The sequence below is a fragment of the Festucalex cinctus genome, chromosome 16, assembly GCF_051991245.1.
Source record: "Festucalex cinctus isolate MCC-2025b chromosome 16, RoL_Fcin_1.0, whole genome shotgun sequence".
Taxonomy (NCBI): domain Eukaryota; kingdom Metazoa; phylum Chordata; class Actinopteri; order Syngnathiformes; family Syngnathidae; genus Festucalex; species Festucalex cinctus.
The window spans coordinates 13,200,583-13,225,760 of NC_135426.1; the positions used below are offsets into that span (position 1 = coordinate 13,200,583).

General features: G+C 42.1%; 1 protein-coding gene across 2 annotated transcripts in view; it reads right to left on the reverse strand.

Annotated features, from left to right (window-relative positions):
• Positions 1-25,178, reverse strand: part of LOC144003496 (tudor domain-containing protein 5-like) — a 148,044-nt gene that overhangs the window by 48,968 nt on the left and 73,898 nt on the right. For both annotated transcript variants that reach the window (XM_077499821.1, XM_077499820.1), the window contains one exon: positions 5,076-5,129. The gene's annotated coding sequence lies outside the window, so the exon portion shown is untranslated. The remainder of the gene's footprint in view (positions 1-5,075; positions 5,130-25,178) is intronic.

Genomic DNA, 25,178 nt, shown 5'->3' on the forward strand with positions numbered 1-25,178 from the left:
GGCACAAATGCAAAAAACTCACTCACTCACTCACTCACTCAAATTCTGTCATGCACAAAAACGTATGCAAATTTTGGCACACATGCAAAAACTCACTCACTCACAAAAACGTACACAAATTTTGGCACACATTCTAAAACTCACTCACTCACTCACTCAAATTCTGTCATGCACAAAAACGTACGCAAATTTTGGCACACATGCAAAAACTCGCTCACTCACTCACAAAAACGTACACAAATTTTGGCACACATTCTAAAACTCACCCACTCACTCATTCACTCAAATTCTGTCATGCACAAAAACGTATGCAAATTTTGGCACACATGCAAAAACTCACTCACTCACAAAAACGTACACAAATTTTGGCACACATTCTAAAACTCACCCACCCACTCACTCACTCACTCACTCACTCACTCAAATTTTGGCACACATGCAAAAACTCACTCACTCACTCTATCACAAAAACGTACACAAATTTTGGCACACGTCCAGAAACTCACTCACTCACATTCACTCACACACTTAAAGTTTGTCACACGTAACAAAGTACACGCATTTTTGCACACGTGTAAAAAACTCACTCACTCAAATTTTGTCACACAAAAACATACAGAATTTTGGCACACATGCAAAACCTCACTCACTCACTCACTCACTCACAGAAAAATATACACAAATTTTGTCACACATGCAAAACTCACTCACTCACTCACTCACGTAGGGATGGGACTATAGTGTGTAATTAGTCAGGTTGATGTGAGCAACGTGGGCTCCACCTTTCATTTCCCTGACGGCCGCTTTAATCCATCACGGCGCGCGTGTGTGCGTGCGGGGGCGACACGGGGCACAGGCGTGAGCTGGCGGTCGGTCGGGGTGGCGGGCGCGCAGGAAATTGAGCCGAGCCGGCGCTTCTCATTTGACGACAGCATTAAGCAGCTTATGAGTTCATAATCATGTTGTCCTCCTCGCCTGCCTTCTCGGCCCCTGAAAGGAGGAGAGGGAAGATGGAGACGGCATATGTCCGTGAATCTTCACCCTGCCGGGACCAGCACCCCCCAGCCCCCTCTTGCCCCATCATCTCTTCTATCGCATTTCCTCAGAATCACGGACGGCGCGGAGCACATCATCTGGAATTTCTTTCTTGCTGCGCCTTTCTAAAAACAAGCAGATGGCAGCCAAGGCATCTCCGGCAGAAGGCAAAGAAGAGGTGTCAGACAGCTTGTAATAGCATCTCTGTTCTGTCAAGCGGAGAGCAAGAAAACAAAGCAAAATAAAAAAAATAAAATAAAAAAAAGAAACGCATCTCTCGATAGCCCCAGAGGCAAGCAAAAGCAGAAATTATCAGTGCGGCCATTACGGAGCATTCATGCCCATTATATTTTGCTGGCTTTTTGGGGTTGGAACTGGATGGGAAGAAAAAAAAAAAAAAAAAAAAAAAAAAGTCTTAAAAAATGTGTTGCCCAGCAGCCTTTCAGCGACTGGAAGATGCAATCAAAGCAGACATTAAGAAAAGAAGAAAATGGAACGAGCAGGTTGAAGCCATGGTTGCATGATGGCACCACATACGGTCATTTTTTGCACCAATTTTTTTTTTGCCAAGTGTAGCGCATTACGTTTGTGAAAATCCTCCTTATTGTCAAGCGAACAGCCCATCACTACTGCCACATATGAGCTTTTAGAAGTCATATTAAATCAAGTTACACATTCAATGTTTTTTTTTTTTTTAAAGTCACCCCACACAGTTTTCAGACAGGTAAAGCGCACGGTGACAACAACACTTGTCAGCTTGCCACATTCACGTAATTACAAGCAGTGTTTTGTTGTGGAGTCACAGCGGCATGATGGCATATGAAAGGAACGACGTAAGTTGCAACATTGTCTTCTTTTATGTCGGAGTTTTTTTTTTTTTTTAACTTCTTGTGTCGCAGACAGTAACACAGCTACTACATTGTTGTTCCTTTTCCCCTTTCATCTCGAGTTATTAGTTTGACAAACTTTATTATTTTTTTAATTCTTAGTTTAAGTTTTTTATACAAGGTTTTTGTCATGTGTGAGGTCACAAGAAGCATTGTCATAAAAACATTTATCTCAACAAACAATTTGATTTGAAAAAGCTACCCAAAAAAAAAAAAAAAGATACATTTGCATGTATCCTTCATAAACTGTTATGTTGATATTAATGTTGCTTATGCTGGTGGCACTTGGACAGTTCCCGGTGCTAAAAAGTTGGAAAAACCAGTGCTCTAATTCTAACCTCTCCCTTAACTTGACTTGTCAAGAGGTTCATTTAATTAAATGACAATGATAAAGCAGAATGGAGCTCGACCAAAGGCTGACAAAAAAGCATTTGGGGCTGATGTTGACATCTGAAGGACTTGGAAACACACAAGCTATGCCAGATAGACCACTTGACTGTGTTCTGCACACTCACACAGGCAATCTTCACTTCACCTTCCTGGGGGGGATGTGGAGTGCGTGGAAGATAAATAAAAAGAAAAACACATGAAAGAAGGTGAAAGGTAAAGGTGAGAGGTATCGAGCAGCGGCGCCTCATTAAGTGAAGAAAAAGTCAGAGGCAGGAAGTATGTTGGAAGAGAGAATCTCAAATCAAAAACGCGTCTGTGTGACCTTTCGGATGGCCTCCCTCGAGGGTTGAACACGGAAGCTCGGGGAGCAACGTCAACATACACAAAAAAATGCCCATAAATCCCCCATTTTCATCTAATCGCTAGCAGGCTTTTGTTAGACCACAACTAGAACTACTTTCTTCTTGTAGTCCGGCTAGTCTATTGCTGCAGTCAGACCAACGCAACCTGAGCTTTTCTGGCAGAATATTTTCCAGTGTTACTAGACGAGACCGGAGCGAGGAAACGGCACAACCATCTTTTGGTAGAACAAAAAAAAAAAGTTTGGATAATGGTGAGTGCATTGCTTGTTTACAGCTGTTGAACAGTCAACCAAGAGAGCATTTAGCATTAGCCAAAACAAAACCAATGGTCACAAGGTTGACTGGCGATGTTTTTTTTTGTTTTTGTTTTTTTTAACCTAGCATAATAGCACGGAAGCTACACAATTAGAATAACTATTTAACATATAATGCTTCACAAAGAAAGAAAGTGTGCCTCATAACCTGTTGCACGTTATGTATAAAAATGTTTTAAAATAGATCCATATGGCGCACCTAAAGCTCCGTAAAATATGTTAGATTCTAATTAGCATTAGCATTAAGCTAGTGGACTGAAAGTGTTTTAAACATACACAGTGTAATTCTCTTTGTTCGTAATCTTCTATTGGCTTGAAGACATACAGTACATCATCTTGAGAGTAGCTAAAGAAGCGGCGAGTGCCGAGAGAGCGTTCGCTATTTCAAACGGTCGAGGAAATAATCAAAATGAGAAAAAGCGGAATGCTACGATGACGAGGATGCGCGGCAAATGAAATCTGCATCTCCCTAGTCGCAGATCAAACGGCGTTCGGGCTGCGAGCCTCATCGGGAAAAGGAATAAAAAAATAAATATATCTTGTATCTTGCGGTCCAAAAATAAGTAGATGGGCTTTTTGTTTGAAAGGAAGGTGCACAGCGGGAAAGAAAATATAACAGAGGAGCACTTTGCCAGATCATAAGAAATCATTCACTACTTTTGGGGGAATTTGTTTCATGTTAAGGCGCTTGCTTGTGATGAATGAAGACCATGCGGGCCACAATAACGCATTGCGTGAACACAACCACTCCACATGGGAGCAAAATGAGCTCACCCTGGAGCTACACCATGACCCCACTTCTCCGTGTGCATCCATATTTATGCACTAACTAACCTTGCGTATGTCTGCACTTCATCGTAGCTCGATGTGGAAAGTTTCTCGAAAGCCGAGCATGTTTACCCCACAGGCCATATTTGGGAATCCTCGATGAAAAAAAAACAAAACACCTTTGATTGTCGGCATAAAACGATATCGCAAACATGAGAATTTGTGGCGGTCTGAGGGAATGAAAAGGATTTGTGTCAGGATTATCCAATCGCTTCCTGATTATCCAGGAGGGGGAAAATGAACACGTAGCTGGGAGCAGGTAGCGAGCGAGCGCTATGTGTGGGTGCAGCTTGCGGTTGTGTGGACTGATTGGGATAATTAGCATGAGAATTCAACCATCACTGCAACAGTGCAGTGAGCTGTAATGAGAGATCATATCAAAAGAACAATAACAACAATAATTATAATTGAAGATGCAAGCAGCCACGAAGGGGCCCTTGTACTTTGTTTTTAATGGCAAATGGCAATGAAATGGATTATACCAGTGGCAACCTTAAACTGGGTTCGATCGAACCCCGAGTCAGTATCAGGTTTGGTGGCGGTCAAGACACACCCGACTCAAATGATTTGTGATGATCCACCCTGCTTGGTCATAATTGGCTGGTAGGTGATCACGTTACATTGCTTGTCCTATCTATGCTGCAGGGAATTTGGTGGGCTCCGTAGTCGAGTTGCGACTGTTGTGATGATACGTCATGGGATTCCTTTAATATTTTAATCCCGCCATACTATGTCAAGCAAAAATAGAAAGTAGTTGAATGAATATGTGCAATATGAGCTAACATACGGTACGTATGGTATTCCACAGGGTTCAATTCTGGGGCTTCTGCTGTTTTCATTGCATCAGACGTGTTGGACGATGTGTTGTATGTGTTGGACGAGGGAACCCTCTAAAACCTGCAGGAAACTGGCCCTCCAGAACTGCAGTTTGACACCTGTGTTAATGGTTTTCTGGTCGCAAGGAAATTTTTGGCTCACGTCTGGCGAACGTTGCGACACTGAATGAAACATGATGAGAAATCAACAATCTCTTGCTTCGCAAACATTTGCCGTTTGCCTAGCGTAAATTCTATGTTGTTGTTACCAAGGGTGAGAGCTCTCAAGAAAAAAAAAAAAAAAAAAAAGTCAAAGGCAAGAGTATCATTTTCAACCTGATTCTAATTGGTATATTCAACTTCCTGATCAATTTATTTGCTGAAATGCCTCCTAATTACTCCTCTCAGGAATCCATCAGAAGACACAAGCGGTTTTGAGCTCACCTGCTTCACTTATAGTCGGTGTCAAGGTTTTCAACGTCGCAGCTGCTCCACCACCTGCGAGTGAAAGAAACGAGACAAAAAAGGACAACGAGAGAGAAAGTAAATATGATAGAAACGGGGATAAAAGGAAAACAAAATTGAACAAACTGATAAAGAGCTGAAGCATAATAAGGACACAAAAATGACCAAAAAAGAAGATATTTTGCAACACGTAATTAAATGGAAGCATTCACAAAAGAGTCGGCTTTTATGAAAGCACAGCGGCCATATAATGGGAGACGTTTTTATTAATTCTCATGGGTCTCTCTTAGGCACTTGGTATTCAGGGATGTCGTTATCCAAAATCTACAAAAGCTCTTATCAGCTGTCCTAATGCCGCCTGCGCGTGTGTGCAACAAGCAATCTCTGCTTTGCATTGTGGAGCTCTTCAATGCTGTTTTGGAGATGTAGCTAAATGCACAAGACGGGAGGACACAATGGCATTCGAATGCCACATTTCACCCACAGTGACCTTCAGCCTCATCCTCGCTATCAAAATGTGCTCTTAGAAATGAGCTCCCCCCGCCTTGAGATGTTCAATGTCAGAACATTCATTACAGGGCTCAATGGGGCACATCTCTTTCATTTAGGGCTCCATAACATGTCGCAATGGGGCTCTGCTATTATCTGTTGGTGCATGAGGACACAGTGGCGGCAGTGTTTGGATTTAAGGAGGAAGTGGTCTACCTGTGAGGGCTCGTTCTGTCCTCCCCAGAGGAAAAAAAAAAAAATCTACGTTTCTCTCTCTCCTTCATACAAAAGCCCTTGGAATTATCCACAATGAATGCATTGTAGACAATCATGTCAAGCAGATATGCCAACTCTCCACTCTCATTGGCTGACTACCAAGTCGATCAACAGGCTAGGCCCCGCCTTTTAAGCCACACACATTCAAAGTCATATATCCTACAGTGTAAAATGTGAGGATCACAACTCCAACTGGCCAAAATGTGACGAGTCCATTTAAAAATTATATTTTTGGTAATCGTTGCTATTAATGGCTATATTTTGAGTTATTTTGAGGGAACAATAAATTTACACTGTACACTACTTTTCATTGTGTCCAACTGTCATTTCTTCAAAGATATTAAATATCTGCAGAAATGTACTCATGTTTGTAAGATATGTAGTATACCACGAGGACACAGACATCTGTTATGGTCACAGAATTCCTACGTCATCCACAATTTCCCCACATTTTACATTAAAGTCATAACATGCACATGTTGCACTTGACAGAACTACAACAACTTCCAGCCTACTTTCCACCTTACAAAATCTGGACTGACAAGCACAGCGAAGAAGTAAAAAAAAGTAGAAGCCAGTTGCAGACAAAAGTAATAAAATGGTCAAGTCGATAGCTTGGCAGAACTATTTGTCTTTGTGGAACTGATATGTCCTCCTTGGGTCCGGACGTATCAAGAGCCCGGAGCAGTGCAGGCTTTATTGAAACTCTGCACACTTTCCCCTCTCTTGTCACTCTGTAAAGACGGGCTGCAATAAAGGAGCCCCGATATTAGTGCACGGGGCTTGAGAGAAGCGCAACAGCTGACATTGATCAATAACATTAATATGGGCTGCAAGCTGATTTAGTGCTTCTGTGCCACCAAAAGAGACAAATAATATGACAAATATTGTGCACAGGGTATATATGTGATTTTGCCCCCCCCCCCCGCCACATTTTTTAAACCAGCATGAGTATGTTGACCGATGTTTTTCGAAAACGAGTTTTGGACATACAAATGTAAATAAATGATTATTATGGAGCAAAACCTGAGATGTTTGCCGTCTGTGTGGCCTCTCAGGAGCCTCGCGTTGCAAACCTCTTACAGGGAGCTGCTTTGAGCTTTTAACCAGAACAAGGTGCAAATGGAGGGTCCGTTGTTTGAGCAAATGGGGCGGTGGGTGGGGTGGTGGTGGGGGGGTGTTCTTTTGTGCATTAAAAGCACGAGGAGCTGCTTCAAGTGTGCCTCGACAGGAAATACTTTTTGAACATGGATTTGGGTAAATAATGTCCAAACTCAAGGAGGTCTCATCTACTGTCATCAGTTCAAATTTGAGGCATGCTTGGAGATTTGAATCAATATTTTTTTCTAGTTGTTTTTATGCACAAACAAGCTTTGCAAAGAGCAAAGAAGGAAAGTCTCCTAAAGTTTCTTTGACACTAGGGAAAGCACATTTGGCTCCAGAATATCTTGATAGTCCTGAGATTCGGGATTCCAGACACAACATGACACATTATTTTATTTGCTGGGTTTGCCATTTGCAGCTGTAAACATAAACTACTCCACTACAACTTTTCCAAGCCCTTGTTCAGTCAGTGTTTATTTTCTTTCCAGGCTGGGAAATTGAGATGGGCAAATGCTGACGGTTGCCCTTGTTGTGAGCTGGCAGAACAAAGTGGACGACACGAGGAGGAGGCGTAGCAGACAGCGAGCGGATGATGAATAATGGAAGAGTGATGCCCCGTGACCTCGCCACCTCCTCTTTTTTTTCGGGTCTGATAAGAATTCTAACAGTCGGTTTATCCCGATGCGGCGACGGGGCCACTCACAGTGACAGGCGTCACCTGGAGGGACCAGGGGAGGACCTGAAGATGGAGCATTTTTCAAAACTTCTTGGAGTGTTTGGGCTCCATGGTTAACTATCGGATGACCTTGGCTTTCTCTCTTTCTGCCACAATGGAAGCCATGGAATAAAAAAAAAATCTTATGCTAATGGGGAATTGTAATAATGCGCTGGAGTATGTGGTTGCACGTCTGCTAAAACAAAGGCCACAAAATCACTGTCATCCACTATCACACGTCTTTTCTGCATGGACAAATATGGACAGTATCCCTCAGATTCCATTAAAAATAGCCTCTCCGAGACCCTTGAATATGAGGGCACCCCCGACTATTCATGCCCACGCGGCGGTGCATTATTTGGAAGGAAAGAAAAAAGCTGCTCTTTGCCTGCCCTTTTCTCTCTGATGCCAACCATGAATGTTCTTCATTCCCGCCGCCGGCGCTTCCCAGACTGCTGATGCCTCACATGCATGCCGCATCTATGAGCCATTTGTGTGGCTCCACCCCGTTAAGCAGCTTCCTTCAAATGTCCTGCGGGGGGGTTTAAAGGGGGGGATCGACCGCGGTGGCGAGGACATGTTGAGGCTCTCGCTAAAACACTGCCGCTGTCCTTATTACCCGGAACAGGGGCAGGAGAGATCAAATAGGAAGTCACAGAGGGATAACAGGAAGCTCAGGCTAACAGGCGAGTTAGGATGAAAGAATGCTTGAATTGGCCTCAATGGGCAAATTATTGCGTGGCGCTACGGCACTGCTGCATACTGACAGATTTTGGAGTGGAAATCAATGAAATAAAAATTTGTGATCAATACAAAAACAATTAGAATCAGAAAATAAGTTTTGTTTTGATGAACTGAATTGTTATATTTTAAAGGATATTGAAGCCTCTAAACACTCAACTCTGTATGATTTGGACCAGTAGCCATTTAATCTGCACTTAATTGAATCAATGGTGACGTTGCAGGTCCAAATCTCACACCTCCCCGTCCCTCGGGCCCAACAATCACCACCGCCAAATGATTCTTCATCTACAAACGTCTCTTTCAATGTCGCCCTTCATGTCCAATGTGGGTGGTTCCGAGTGCGCTGTCCTGGCAGGGGGGCCAGCTCCGTTTCAGCCCACACTTTTCAAAGAAACCTCTCTCTTTCTCACTCACACCATCAGCCCTCTCGAGGTTTCAAAGCCTCTCCGTGTCGCTTTGTGGAGTCGTTCCTCGCGCGCAGGCTTTTAGCTCACGCCGATGGCCGACGCGGTGCCTTGCATGGATGAGCGGGATGCTTTTTGCTGAGATGAACCAACGTCGCATCTATGTTCAGATGATGCAGGAGTGACAAATTTGTTTTCATTGTGGGCCACGTCATAGTTTTGGTTTCCTTCAGGGCAGTTGTGACTGTGGACGCCATATAAACGTATCATAAGATTATCGTTTTCGAGTGGAATCCACACGCCGAGCCCCCCATCATCTCCTCAAACTCTCCAAAAGGTCACAGAGCCACAAATTATACAATTAATGAAACAACGAGCTGAGCAACTCCTTCTGCACACCATCATTACGATTGGCCTACTCAAACGGATCAAACCTATTTTCATTTTTAAAAAAACATCCTAACTTTCGATCTTGAGGTGACATAATGCCACACTGCTCCCACAAAGTAAAGACAGAGGCCGAGTATTACAACACTTCTCAGATCCAATTCATGCTAAGCAAGGATTTGATGAAACAAGATGCTTGTAAAAAGGTAAAAAAAGAAGAATAATTGCAATTGTGGTACATAATTTCAACCAAAATGAAATGAACAAATCCATTCGTCAAGAAACACAAAGCAGACACACTTTGATTTGCTTTTAGTGGCCCATATAAAATTATGTGGCCGGGCGGATCTGGCCCCAGGCTTTGAGTTTGACACCTGTGAGATAGAGCAAGCCCCTCCAAGCCGCACGCTCTCGTAAATATTTGACAACCTTTTGACCTCATTAGTCATGATGGAGAGTACAGTCATACGTCTTAGTCATCCACTGGAGATACCGGGTGTGTGCGTGTGCGCGCAAAAGATCAGAGTCACAAGGTAGCTTCAGTCGCCAGCATCAAAAAGTGTACTTAGCTGGCGGAGATGAGCACAAACATGGAGAGTGAAAGATGACAGACAAGTCTGGGAAGATATTTATAGGCCCACTCTGTCCCTGGGCTTGTATTGACTCCAATTTACCTGCCATGGTCTATGATAGCATGTGCTATGCTAAAACGTGCTAGGACAGTTGTTCTTAACCTTGTTGGAGGTCCTGAACCCCACCGGTCTACTATGCTTAATCACTGAACCCTCTATTATTGAAAAATTATTATTATTATTATTATTATTTTCAAATTCAAGACAGATATAGGGTGTCATGTCTGGGGTCATGACTGGGTTAAGTTTGAGTTTGAGTTCATGACCTGTTAAGTTTAAGGTCAAGTGTCTGTTTTGAACTGATGTAACCATCATCTAGTTTCAACTAGTTTTAGGCTATGTGATGTCAATCTTTAATCCTTTAGGTGATGTCTGGACCTATGTGATGGTGTTCTTTAGTCCTCTACTTGCTACAACCAATCAGATCGATTCACTGTCTGCAGGTGCAGTCTGAGAATTATGTGTGTTTTGCCGGATTATTCCTTTCTGTCCCTCTGTGCAACTCTCTTTGTTTCTCGTCTAGTCAAGTTTGTTCCATGCCTCTCGACGTGAATAAATAGTTAAAATCTTATTTGTGTCTGCACTTTGGGATCCAACCTTCAGCAAACAACATAGGGGGAAACAAAATGAACAGGGAGAGTCGCCTTTTTTCATGGAAACTGGCTCTCTTATCCTTGAATTCAGAAGTTGGCAGCAAATGCAACGCAAACCGAAGAGTCCCCAGGATTGATCCCTGTGGAACGCCGTTATATATGTGAACTCGTGTTGCACAAATTCATCCACCACTTTCTATTTTTGCTGGACATATTTATTATAAAGGGTTTAGAATAATAAAGAAATCACACAACATGCGCTCCAAATTCCCTGCAGCACAGATAGGCCAAGCAATGTAGCGGGGCGCGTCATAACAAAACATTTGAGTCGGGTGTGTGTCTACTCTTGACCTCCGCCGAACCCCTGAGTCAGTCTCTTCAATTGAACTCGGGTCAAGAACCACTCCGGTAGAAGTTTCTATTTTGTTGTTTAGAAAAACTGCACCCGCCATATGTTAGTGTCCTGCGGACGTGGTGGGAGCGCCGTAGTGGCCGTGTTGTTCAAAGCTGCTCTCTCCTCCCCCCGCAGAGTGCTGACAACGTTAATGTCAAAAACGTGTTCTTGGGGCTACTGCGAGCCGGGTAACATGGCAGTTAAGGGAAAAAAAAAAGAGAAGCTGTTTGTTGGACCACAACCGAGGGCTAAGTGTATTCCGTCGGTTCATGCCGAGGTTACAGGACGCATTTAAAGCGGACATGTTGGCGCGTTGCAACGAGTGCTGACCACCCAGAGGACCGGGTCTTACTGACGTCCCCTTGCTCCATTCTCTCTCACGCATTCACTAACGCTTCCTCTCCACTCAGCTTAATCTGTCGTGCGCTATGTCAAGTTTAGAGGCAGGGCAGCCTCTTATGAATAAATGAGACACGTGGGTGGAGGCAAAAATGTGTCTGAGCTGGTTGCTTTTTATGGTACGCAACATAAAATGTATAACAGAAAAACAAAGCAATTACATCTTGTATTCTGAAAACAGCCACTAAGTTTAGCATTTCATGCTAAATAATTTGCCGCAGTGTGACAAAAAGTGTCACATAAAACTGGAATTATAGAGTGCCATTTTTCCTCATTATAATACACAAGACAACATTTAAATGAAGCAACGTAAAACGAAATAAACTAAAACAGGACCAAGCTGAATCTTAAATGTTGGTACGACAGCTAGTGCAAACATCTGTCCACTCGAACAACTGACAACAATTCAAAGCTTCTTGGATTTGGCCTTGCAAACTCCTGACCCAAAAGCAGTGACACGAGCATCAGTAGCCAGCCAACCGCGACACAGACGGGCCGCCCGCCGTTTTTGGAGGTTATCGGGGGCAGACGTCCAGCTGGGCCGAGCGCGGCCTTTGCCGTCCTGCCAACGGGCTCGTCGAGAGAGTCGAGCGACGTTCCCGGCAGACAAGATGAAACCGTGAAAACATGCATGCTTCATCGAAGACTCCAAAACAAGAGTGTCAGACTTGTTTATCACGTGCCACAGCGGAGATACAGGTGTAACCACATATTGCAGGTGACCAACATATATTAAAAGTCTACACACCCTGGTTGAAACTCATTTAAAAAAATAAATAAATAAATAATACCCCAAGATAACTTCATTTTTTTGCATCATTATTAACATGACCTATAAGCTATACAACGCAATAAAAAAAAAAAAAGTGAAAAATTAAAAATAAATATACAATAACTATTGCAAAAATATGCACACCCTCGTCAGCATCACACATCTGGATGTGGAAATATTTGCAGACTTTTCTTTGCAAAAATGTTGCACAGCCAGTCATCAAAAATCTCCTCCCTGTAAATTCTTATATTGAATTGAATGTGTTCTTTGGATTAATTGTCGTGCTGAAAGATAAGATAGCTCTTCATATTTTGTGCTAACACTAACTGCTATTTGGAACTGTTCATTTGCTCTGCCCAAGGCCCCACCCATTTCCTGCTCAAGAAGAACAGACCCCAAAGCATCGTGTTGCCACCAGCATGATTCATCTATCTTGCCACTTTATCCCAATGACGAAGATGGGAGATTGTTGTCACATGCACAGAACAGTCAGTACTTGCCAACAATTCCTGTAACTCCTTAACTCTTCATCGAATTTGACACATTTTTTCAACTTGATGACAACACAGACTTAATGATAGATCTGGCCCAACAAGAACTTTCAATTTCAACACAGATGCTTGTAATGTGAATGGTTAAATGCCTCACATAATGTGCAAGTCTACTCCCACCAATAAATGCAGCAGAAACAAGAGGGAGGATGCCGCCAGCAGAGTATTATGGAGTCATGTGATCAGCCCCTCTCATTATTTCAAAATGAATATTGACGGCTATCAATTAGTCAAAGATCAATCAGAGCAGCCTTAATTACTACACAGTCTGTTTAATTCCATCACTGACAACACCACAACGGAAAAAGTGACTTTCCCAAAACCTTCTTCGACTTTCCTTCACTTTCCTACCAGAGGCTCATGAAAATCTTACTGGCCTGTGCAAAAACAGCCAAAACAAAAGCTCCTGAAAAAGATGAGAATCCGTCTTCGATATATCGCGTGATGCCTGACACTGCTCATGAATGGCTGATTTATCCTGTCCATTAACAAAGGTCCACTCCTCACATTAAGGAGGCAGTCCTCCTGACATCCATCAATTTTAGTAGATTTTCTCATGTTTACGTGACCTCTCTGATCAGTTTAGTAGGATCACATACAAAAAGCAATGCAGCATAATTAATTAGTCTACTTTAGAATACATGTATAAACAACACAAACTTTTGAGATTTTATGGCACAGTGTTTTACAAGCAACACTTTAGTGTCTAAATAGTGTGTATTATTATCTACGCCGCAACCTTGCACAGACTGAAAATTGTACTTCAAGTGACAATTCTAAGCAACTTTTTCCTCTCTTTTTATCCAATTTGTTGTCTGAAGGTTAGCCAAAGTGGCAGGCCTGCCTTGTCTGTATAAGTTCTTAGATTTTTTTGCTCTCCCCATTTACCTTGCACAGTGATCTTTTGTCGACATCTGTCTGGCATCAAAATCTCTGTCCACAAAGAGACATCTTAGGAGTCCAGTCACTCTCACTTGGCAATGACCTCAAACCGGAGGAGAATCAATGAAGCCTTCCCTCATCAAGCTACTTTCCAAGCTCTTCTCAAAAGGTTAAATAAGTGGGGATTGGCTATTTTAGCAGCGGTATCCTGGGTTTTGTCAAATCTTTGTCTCCTGCCTGTAGCGTTTGTTGACAAAATTATTTTTCATTTTGCGATGGCCGCCTGTCTGTTTTCACTTGAGCGGCCTTGTCTTTCGTGCGCCTCATGCAAAAATGATATAAGCGACGGGAGGGAAGAGTGGGAACGGAGACAGATAAGCAGACTTGTGGGAGGAAGAGGAGACGGGGGTAGATTAGGCGCACGATAAACAATGACAAAAGCACAAAAAAACAGAGACAAGTGGCACAAAAGGAGCGCGTGGCGGATATATTTAACACATCTCCCCGTCTTCGGCATCCATAGAAATATTGCCCGTTTGTGGGAAGCAGAGATGGTAGATTACTTTTCCTCAGAAGTTATCGGGAAAACGGAGAATAAGCTATTTCTTTTGACTTGGGATGAGTCAAGCTCTGACATCCTTTTGACAGCCTTGTCTGACTCCTCCGTCTTTAATAACAACCGCTCAAATAGGTGCCGTAAAGGGCATATTTTGGAGGCGCTCTCCTGGAAAAACTACAGTTGGATGCGTTTACCCAAAGTGTGACTGGTGGACGGGGCGGATCTGAGGCAAGCGGCGCCGAGAAAGAAGTGGAGCGCTCCAGGCGCAGCTGTTCGGCATGACAACCAGGGAGACAGTCTGGACACTTGTTACTTAATTATTTAGGATGGCACATCATCCAGATCGCTCCCCCTCCCGCTGGAGTGCGCACACAATGAAACATCCCAAAATTTTATTTCTTTTCCGCAGTGCACAGCAGATGGAGTCATGCGCACGCACACAAGCACACGCACATGCACGCACACGCGTATAAAGCACAGGTGTCAAATTCAAGGCTCCTGGACCAGATTCAGGTCACCACAGCTTTCCACATTCACACATTAATCTTAATTTCTCTTCCGCCCATTATTTTGACATGCATCTACTTCCACAAAATTCATCCAATTCATGTCATTCCAATTTCAATACATTCCGAAAAGTCACGCCGTGCCGGCTATTATTTTTCTGATTCCAAAAATTCACAGTTCTCCCAGAATTCAACATTTTCAACCCAAAAAAAATCCTATTCATTCCCAAACAGACATACAAGTTAATAGACCCACAGCATTCTCATCTGAAGCTCAAAACATTCAGCTCATTCAATTCACCTTGGGAACAATTCTCAACTTGCGCAAAATTCCCATTGACTAAAAATTCAACAATTTCACCACTAAAATTGCCACAAAAAAAAAATAAAAAATCCCTATTCATTCCCAATGAACATATTCACATCATTGTTTTTAATAAAATGCTCCGCACATTTAATGAAACTTGGTAATGGTTTTCAACATGTCCAAAAATGTCCACATCCCACAAAAATTCCTCATTCATTCCCATTCTACATGATTAAACGTTATCCGTGTTCTGCGATTGGCCGGGAACCAGTTCAAGGTGTACCCCGCCTACTGCCTGAAGACAGCTGGGATTGGCTCCAGCATGCCTGTGACCCTTGTGAGGAAAAGAGGGCCAGAGAATGGATGAATGGATGGATGGGTGAATGTCATTCCGTCGCATTCAACTTCAGCATTCCACATCATTCCACATGCATGCATAGTTTTTCACTCAGCATGTCATTTTAACCAGAAATTGCAAATGTCGTTTCCTAAAGAAAACAAATACTGATGTCGCACTTGCTTAGAATTAAAAGATTTCAACTGTTGTTTCATTTCAAATGTTAGAAATTTGAAAACAAAACAATCTCCCTTGCTATACATGCAAACATGTACTGTCTCAGACTCACTTTTTTTTTTTCAAGAGAATTTACATTTTCAGTATGTGACTTTACGGTTATAAACTAAACTGTAGCGTCTTTGCTGTAAACTTCTTTTGGGGTGCAAATAGCATTTGAAGTTCCCAGAGTAGTAAACTTTTCATTGTTTACATTCCTTCACTCCGCCTCCTCTATGGCAACCCTAATACTGTCTGCCAGGGAATAATCAACACCAAGGAATTTATGAGAGTCCAGTGTAAAAAAAAGAAAAGAAAGAGTGCAAACATTAGAAAAAGGCTGTTTTCTCCCCCTCCCCTCGATCTTTCTTGCCACAGTTGGGTTTGTCTGAGAGGAGCGACAGTCAAGTCCCGTTCACTCAAGTTTGCAGTTAATTATTCAGGTTTTTATCCGCGCTTCTTCGTTGTAGTGCTTTTAGCTCCAAGCGGTGCAGGAAGTGTTGTGTTTTACTGACTTCCCTGAACAGGAAGGTAGTTGAAGGGATTCAGGTTTTCTGACTCAGTCCCGTCTTTCCTCGCCAGTTTTACAGCCATCCAAACTATTTGTTTTGAACAAACAAGCAAGTTGCGTAAACCTGTTACAAGTAGATAAAGAAGTCAATTTATCACAAATTATGTTCAAATGTTGTTGTTTATACTGCATTTCCATAGTTTGATGATGGATAAATGTTTAATTTTCACATGGCATGTCTTGGCCCTTCTATGTATAAAATCCACGCTAATAGTCAGTTAAAGGAGAACGTAATTTGCTTGTGAATAGGGGTGTAACGATAAGGACAATATTGTGATATTAAAACTGCCACAATATCATTGTCATCATCATGTTCACAATATTTAAAAGCAACACATCTGTAAAAAAATAAATAAAAAAATCTGGTTGATTTCCATTTGTGCAGTTGTAGCACCCTCTGGTGGCTAGTTTTTTTCAGTGCAAATTAATTTTCATTAAGGATATTTTGGCCCTTCTATGTTTAAAATCTATGCTAATTGTCAGATAAAAGGCAACGTAACATGCCTGTGAACAGAGTCAATATGTGGAGGAACTTGATGTGTGCTTGCATTAACAAGTAAGCGCCTCAATATTGTTATTAGAGATTTTAGGTGAGATTATTATTTTTTTTTAACAATATTGTGACCTTTTTTTGTATCGCCAACCTCCTATTTTTTTTTTTCCTTTTTTTTCTTTTCGCTAAAAATTTTTTATCGCCAACCTCCTGATATCGTGATAATTCTCACATCGTAACCTTCATAAAGTGATAATATCGTATCGTGACGTTTGGATATCGTGACATCCCTAGTGGAAATTGAAACCTTTTTTTTTTTTTTTACCTCGCACCTTAAGTAATCAAAGGGGTAAAGACACAAAGTTGTGTAATTCTCTCAACACTTCAAGTGGGGTCGCCAGTGTTCTTCTCAGTGTGTTGACCTTTCTGCGCCTTCAAAGGGGCCTCCTGACCCCATCTTGGAAGTCATCGTTTTTCCCTTTCCTTTTTTTTGTGGACGGATTCAAAATAGCCCCTCACTCTGCGCTAAATGTGCCGTGTAAGACGAATAGCTTTGACCCTTCCAAGTGTCCTCATTCTGTATTCTTCTCATATTTTCTTTTTCTCAGCTTGAATGGCACCCATACCTTCCTACAGGAAAAAACAAACGAGTATAAATTTATACGTATTTGCACGCACGCACACGCACGCACGCAAACGCACGCAAACGCACACACGCAAACGCACGCACGCACGCAAACGCACGCACGCAAACGCACGCACGCAAACGCACGCACGCAAACGCACGCACACATACACACACACACAAAAAAAAAAAAAAAAAAAAAAAAAAAAAAAAAAAAAAGGAAAAGAGCAATGATGACAAGACGTTGAATCGGTAAGACTACCGAATGAACAATTCTGAGCTCTTCAAAAAAAAAAAGGAAAAAACAAACGAGGACGAGAATAGTCACCAAGGTCCCGATCAATAAATGTAGAGATAGACTAAGGAGGCTAAAGAAGGATCAGAGAGGGGAATTTGGGAAGATAACTGCTTGAGAGCACCAGTGTTCAGCAATCATCCCGAACATGACAGCTTGTAGACCCCAGCAATTATTTACCTCAGACAAATCAATAGCACTCTCTCCGAAAAGATAGCCATCAGCGGCACTATCTGGAACACACTCTTGCCTCGTTGGAAACAAACACACGCAAATAAAAACCTCAGCACACATTTGCGAGCTGTCATTTTTAAGAGCGCCAGGCACCTGAACAAAAGACGTTTCTAGAAAAGGCCAGAGAAACTACATAATGGTGAAGTGGATTTGCTGCTAAATGTCACACTTCAATGGAACATGAAGAATAAAAAAAAAAAAAAAAAGGGGCCGTGAATGAAACAGGCCACACAAAAGGATGTGCATCACAGATGTACACATGCGGCTCTTAAGCCTGAGCTACACGCTCCCATCGTGTTGAAAGCAAGCTTCATGAATTACGTGGATCATCGATTCATTAACTGGCACGGTGCAATGAAGCTTGTTTTGGATCTTGCCTACGACACAGCAAACGTTAAGCCGTAAACGCTGCATCATCAGTGTGAAGCCATCTCATTATTTTTCATCTTTTCTTGGGTAGTCAGGGAGACGAAATTCAGGGCCTGTTTTGTTGACGCACATTGAAATAAAGAGGGGATGTATATTTATTTGTTTATGCCACACTTGAATTGTGGAATTTTCAGAAAACTTTATTAAGTTTACAACTCTAATTAAAATAGATAAATAAACTGTCCTTCATAGTAATTCATGGCTCATTTGCCTTTATTTGCCTAACATAAGCGTAAATCTGATGATTTTATATATATATATATATATATATATATATATATATATATATAAAATTCAATTATTTTCACCATTATTAGTCAATAATAATAATTAGAGGTGTCTAAACTTTTTCCTTTGCGGGGTTCACACTGAAAAACTGAATGATGAAGGGCCAATTTTACATTGTCTCACTTCATGCTAAAACAAAAAAGTCAAACAATGGAGTATATGTATATTGTATATATGTATTCCATTTGTATATTTTTTTTTATTTAATTTTCAAATCATATTTTTTACATGTGAGTTTATTTTCATCCATTCATCCATCCATTTTTGTGACCACTTATTCCTCACAAGGGTCATGGGAGTGCTGGAGCCTATCCCAGCTGAACTGGTTGCAAGCCAATCGCAGGAGTTTATTTTCACTTTTATTTATTTATTTTATTTTGGCAGATTTGGTTATTTTATTTATTTATTTATATTAAATATTTTATAAATGTGATAAGATAAACAGTTATGGATTTTTGTGTTTTAATGATTTTGGGGTGGTCCACAGCCCTGTATCCCACTATAATAGATCTGCCCCTGGCCTGAGTACATCTCCATATTCATACTAAGATGACAATATGGTGAAAACAGTGTTTACTTGAGGGTCTGGGTTATGTGACATGCTCACAAATCAGACCTTGACACAGAAAGCAGAAAATGTTTTTTTTGCATATGTAGAAAAGCTCTGTGAGTCGAAATTATTATTATTAGTAGAGTTGTCAGATGTGTCGCACCCATGGGGGATGTGGGTGCCGCAACCCCCCACCCCCACACACACATTTTCAACACAGGTTGTGTTAAAATGTAATATATGCACAGGGCCACCAGAAAATGGGACAGCCTGGGGGCCATTTGTGGCCCCCAGGCTGTAGTTTGGACACCTATGGTCTAAATGGTAGTCAGGATTTAATGGTGCCGAAGCCGTATGGTGACCACGGAGTCAATGTCCACGACATGTGCGGTCTCGTCACTCCCTATTACGGCGCAAAGCAGCCGCCCACGGGCAGTGTTGCCAGTAATGAGCACAGACCCCCATTACAGCATTACAGTGCAGGTAATTCATGAAAAGCTGCTGCAACGAGCCCCCGGGGGAAGCGTTTAGGGAGGAGAAAGCCCTTCTGGAAGCAGATTCAAGGATTTGTAAGTGGATGCTTTTGACCGCCCTCCTTTCGTTTCGCCTCACCTGCACCCTGGCCAGCTTGTCCTCACCTCCCCACCATTGATTGAGTTTTCTCGCGGTAGATGTGCTTGTCTTTGTGTGGCGTTATCTGCTTACGCGGCTACGGGGGGAACATTTTGGGCTGTTGTGGAGGTTAAACACTTGTGGCTCAAGGGCGAAATCCTTTATGAGCACTGCCGAGTGGCCCAGAGCAGAGCTTCCACATTCGCACATATAGTCACATTTATTTGACTCTGTCTTCCCGCCCACTTTGCTCCTCCATTTATTCCGCTTCACGCCACATTAGGTCAGCTTCCCTGAACTCTCTTTTGTTTCTATTTTTTCTTTTTTTCTCCACATCCCTCGTGGCTGTGCTGCTCGTCTCTATCCTCCTCCCACCTGTGGTAGTTTCTCACCAGCACGTCTTGTATTTGGTTCGTTTCCTCAAAAGGGAAAGCACCAGACGGGGCGTAAAGCAGACCCAATCCTCTCAATTACATCTCTCACCTTCCTCGTCCTGCCTGTCAATCCATTTCCTCTGCATTTTGTCACCTCCTCCGCTTCAACTCCTACTCTTCCACAATTCTGATGCTTTTTAAATGCACTGCACATTGTGAAGTCCACGGAGAATAAATAGTGTGCAGCAGAAAAGACACTGTTACTAACACACAGTCCACTATTTACTTTGTAAGGCCAAATAAGTTACAATGCTGCTACCAGCTTTTTCACAGCCATTATAGTACTTGTTGTACAGCAGCATCTTGTCAGCAAAAATATACATCCACACTGGAAACTGTGGTGCAGTTGACCCACATTAACGCACTGGGAATTGTATTGGCTCGAGGGGGGAACCCTGAGGGACTCCAGGGGCAGCGTGTGCCACTATAGACCCCTTCAGAGTTCGTAAACAAGGTGACGCAATTGAAAGGGCGGGGCTTAGCTGGAGGCAAAAACACCTCAGTGGCGCATGGTTGTAACACCGGTCAGCATATTTTCACAGAAAGTTCACGTCAGAATGGACGCGGAAAACGGCCATTTGAGTGAATATGTGAATAAACTGACTCCCCACGACCGTAAATGTTACTTTAAAAAGTTAACTCTGACCGATGGGACAGTATTTATTGACCCCTACGGACTCACGCACTGGATAGACAATTTAACAGGGCTACCCACCGTGCAATGGCCGAACATTTACATCTACCTTATAGAAAAACCGAGCGTTTATACTAAAGATAAACTGAAGGCCTATAAATCATTACACGCCTACAACTACGTCTTGAATGGACATGCTCAAAATTCAGAATATAACTTGAGCGATGACTTTTGTGTTGTGCGGTCGTAAGTGCTGCCAAATCAACGACAGGGACAGAAGACGAGGATATATGAGGTATGGGCCTCTCCAAAAAAAAAAAATTACAAGAAGTTATCGGAACCATTGTAGGGGCTTTCACCTCGACAAAACTGTATCATACAGCTAACGTTTTGTTTGCTAGCGGTTAGCATTCCCACATGCAGCATGTCAACACGGACTTTTTGTAAGTCCGTGCATGTAAAAAGAATCCCACAAATAATGACTAACTTAAGTATTTTCAATCACAACTAAGTTCAGCCCATATCACTGTCCAGGCTGAATCTGTTAAATCTTACCCAAGTGTGCGCTGCAAACATGAGCATTGTTGATGACAGTCAGTCCAGTCCTTTCGCCTAATCGCGTTTAACCACAGCTGTCTGCGATTACTCTGACTTGCAGAGGCTGGCATGTTGTAGAATTTCAAGTTTTTGTTGGTGCTTTTACAGTTCTGGCAACCAAAACCACAACAAGACGACATTTTTTACAGACAACCAGCGTTGTTTACTTCTAGCTGCACTTCCGTTGCCTCCAGCAGCAAGTTGTTTTTGCCTCCAGTGAACACCGTGACGTCATTAAAGAGTCTTATAAAATGACCATGAAGAAAGTATGAAACCGCTTTAAATTCATCATTGCGTATGACGTAGTCACTGTTATCAACACTAAAGTCAGAGAGAGAAAAGTTGCAAAGGTACAGTAACAATTTAAAAATAGGTCAGTCTAAATTAAGGATCCTGAAAATACACATTCCACATGGGATCGAGGTAGCGGTGGGATGAGTTTGCCACCTCGTAGGGATGTCTTCTTTCCTTCTGCGAAATTAGGGCAAAAATGTTGAAGGGCAACCGGCGAGATTTGGGCAGACAGATGGAATTAAGTGTTTGATCCGTGAGGGAAAGAGGGAGGACAGCGGTGGAGAGGTAGGGTGGGTGCGGCTCAACAAATCACACACATCTGCTATTCATTTGGAAAGTGTCCAAAAGGCGCTAAATGTTTCGCAAAGCCCAGTGGAACCACGCAGAGCAGCCAAAACAGAAGGAAACTGATGTTTGTTTTTACAGTAGGTGGACTCTTCTTCTGTTTTTTTTTTGTTTTTTTTCCATGAGATGTTATTATAAAGTCCCCAAAATTGAGGGCAAATTCACAACAACACAAAAGCGAAGGCACACATCTGCAGGTGGACGCCCACCGAGGAAGAAAGGCAAACGAGCGTCGTTCTGCACACTCGGTGAGTCACACAGCTGCTCCCAGCAAGTCTTCACAGAGATTTCTTTTCCCCCCAAATTAAATATCGCTCCTCAAAATCCTACTCAACCGCCACACCTACAACTCAGCGTGACCGATCCAAGCGTCAGAAATGCGGAACCTCGGGAGAAAGATCCGCACACTCTCAGACGCGCATTTTGCCAGGAGCCAGCTGGTGCTGTCATGTCTGATGGGCTGGAACACAGACGGAAGACGGAGCCCAGGCTGGGGAGGAAACAAGTCGGATGGAGGTGTGTGCGGTGGAGGTGGTGGTGGTGTTGAAAGGGGCGCTTGTTCATGTTGGGAAAACGTTAGCAGGTGGAGGACATGAACAGCAATGTTCCAGTATTGACTGAAAAAAAAAAAAAAAAAAAGAATCAGACTCCAGCAAGTTGTTGCTGCAGCTCAGAGTCAAACTCTTTGTAAATCCTCTGAGTAATTGACTCCCTTACCAAAGAACTGAAAGAACTTCAATAGGTGAATTATTCAACACAAACAAACAAATAAACCACCTTCACATGAGGCTCATCAATAGTATAAACCGCAGCCCAAACTGATTTCAAGTCACACATGGGGCAAAGAAATATGCGCACGAGCACACAAACCCACCAGTCATTAAATTTACACACAACAATAAATGTTAAGCTGGTCGCAAACCCGACTTGAACCGGACCATCACAAATAAATTACAGTTGGTGACTCACACCCACACATTGAGCGATTTGATCTATGGATGCACCGCAACGCTAAACGGCCAGCCTGCATCGGCTTTTGAGGCTGCACATACAGTAAATTCTAATTTATCACCCTTATTTAGCCATAAAAAGATTGTATATGAGTCAAGGAAGAAACAGCTTGCAACAGAGAGGATTTGGATGACAATAAGGGGAGAGTGGGGTGACATTGAGAGGCTCACCTGCCCCATTCACTTAAATGCATCCGATGCGGTATGTGCATCGCAACAGAGACTGCAAGCTTCACTATTCATCCACAGGTTCATATGGAATTATAAAGACAGGTAAGCAGTGTTGTAAAACACTATTTATGTATACTTTATAACCTGTATTTAAACATTTCTTAAAGAGGAGGAGGTGGAGGAATTTGTGAAATACGAGTTCACATGTATAACGGAACCTATGGTGTTCCACAGGGTTCAATCCTGGGGACTCTGCTGTTTGCGTTGCATCTGCTGCCAACTTTCTGAAATCAAGGTGAAGAGAGCCAGATACAATGAAAAGGTTACTCACCCAGTTCATTTTATTCACCAGTAAACCCTCTACCGAATATGTCTTGGATTTGAAAAGAAATAAATTAGTGATGTCACTAAGCTAGCGATTATTCAATCAATTAATCGACTAATCGGATTCATTTTAATTTGGCATTAAAGTGTATTACAAATGCATTTTTTTCCTTTGATTACAGTTGATTAACCAGTGATTGGCGGTTTTGTACTTTGGATTTGTATAGTTAAAAAAACAAACAAAAAAAACAAAAAAAACAAAAAAAAAACCTAGATTGATGTTGTACAGTGTTCCCTTATTTTCTGCTGGGGTTAGGTTCCAAATACCTTCCAAAGCTCCGCGAAGTAGTTAGGTTTATGTTTTACATTTATTATAAATGTTTTAAGGCTTACACTTTTCTCATTGAGGCATTTCTCTCACATTTCTCACTTAAGCATTCACAATGGTCAAACCTTCATAAATTTTATGAAATTGGTACATTCCTGTAAAAAAAAAAAAATACATAAAAAAAAAAAAAATTGCACGAAAAAAAATCTGTGATACAGCGAGACCGCGAACAGTAAACCGTGTTATAACCTGTTCGGTCATTGTTTTCCAAAGTAAAAACATATATTTGCAAATGTATTATTTTGATTAAACGCAGAAGATAATCAGTCTTCATTCATCAACGACTACAGAAATCAGTGAACTATGACATTTGATACATTTGATAATAAATTACTTGTCGATTAATTGATTAATTTTGACATCTCTAAAGTAAATAAATAAATTATTCACTTTTTTTTTTTTTTTTTGAAAAAAGGGTTCACCGAATGTGCATGGGAAACTGGTGGAGTTGAGTACCTCCAACAAGGTTAACAACTACTGAGCGAAGGACAAACAGTATAAAAGGTATGGCTAGATAGTAAAAATGTGTAAATAAACAGTCCACATGCTTGTGGACTTGAGGTTGATGGAAACCAAACGCCAACGTTGTCATTATCCCATCATCTCTCCCGCCTATTTGGACCAAAGCTCTCCTTCCACATAAGCCGCTCAGCTATCCGCTCCAGCAAGGCTCAAGATGGAGGGATTTGGCCTTCTTCTTCCCCGCCGTGCCAGTTCATTAACCTCCACAAGGGCGGGTGAGATATACGCTGCTGTCAAGGTCAAGGGTCAGGCTGTGATGCTATTTCCACACGCGTGTGCCTTTGTGATGCAACACTCCGCCCGACGTCATTCGAATGTATTTGGAGCGCATGTTTGCTTTCATCAAAATTGCATCAGGCAGCCTCGGTGTGAAGTTAGAAAGATGCGCGACGCCGAGGCTCGGAAAAAATTCCGCAGCGGTCGCAGGTGCATTTGGAAGAGGCCGAGTTTCATTTATTTTTAAACTGCGGTTGTGTCCCTGAATTGAGTTGCTGCAAAGAATCTCAAAGAAGGCCACAATTTATGCATGTTTTTTCCCTTCACTGTGCATAAAAACATTATAATTCATCGTTTAAACATCAATAATTCAGCGTCGAAACCATTGTGAGACCTAAAACTCAATCGCAACAAACAAAAATGACTGCGGGAGACGCTTGCCTCTGCTGCACACTGCATTATTATAGCAAATACAGCAAGTGGTAATTATCCCAAATATGGATGTGGGAAATTAAATATGACGAGATGCAGGCTACCCATCATCTCCAGCATTGTCTTAAAAGTGATGAGTGCAAGTCTATTCTTTGCACCATGTCACAATGTCAATAATGCGCAAATGCGCTCTTTAGCGATCTTGACGAGAGTGCAATCAATTTGGATAAAATTGTTTTTTATACAAAACAATGTTCAACAGAGATGATTGGTTTATTTTGGCTTAAGTGACCCTGCATGGCCCTCAATTATTTTCTTCTTTCAGATGATTTGTCTTTTTATCTTTATCAT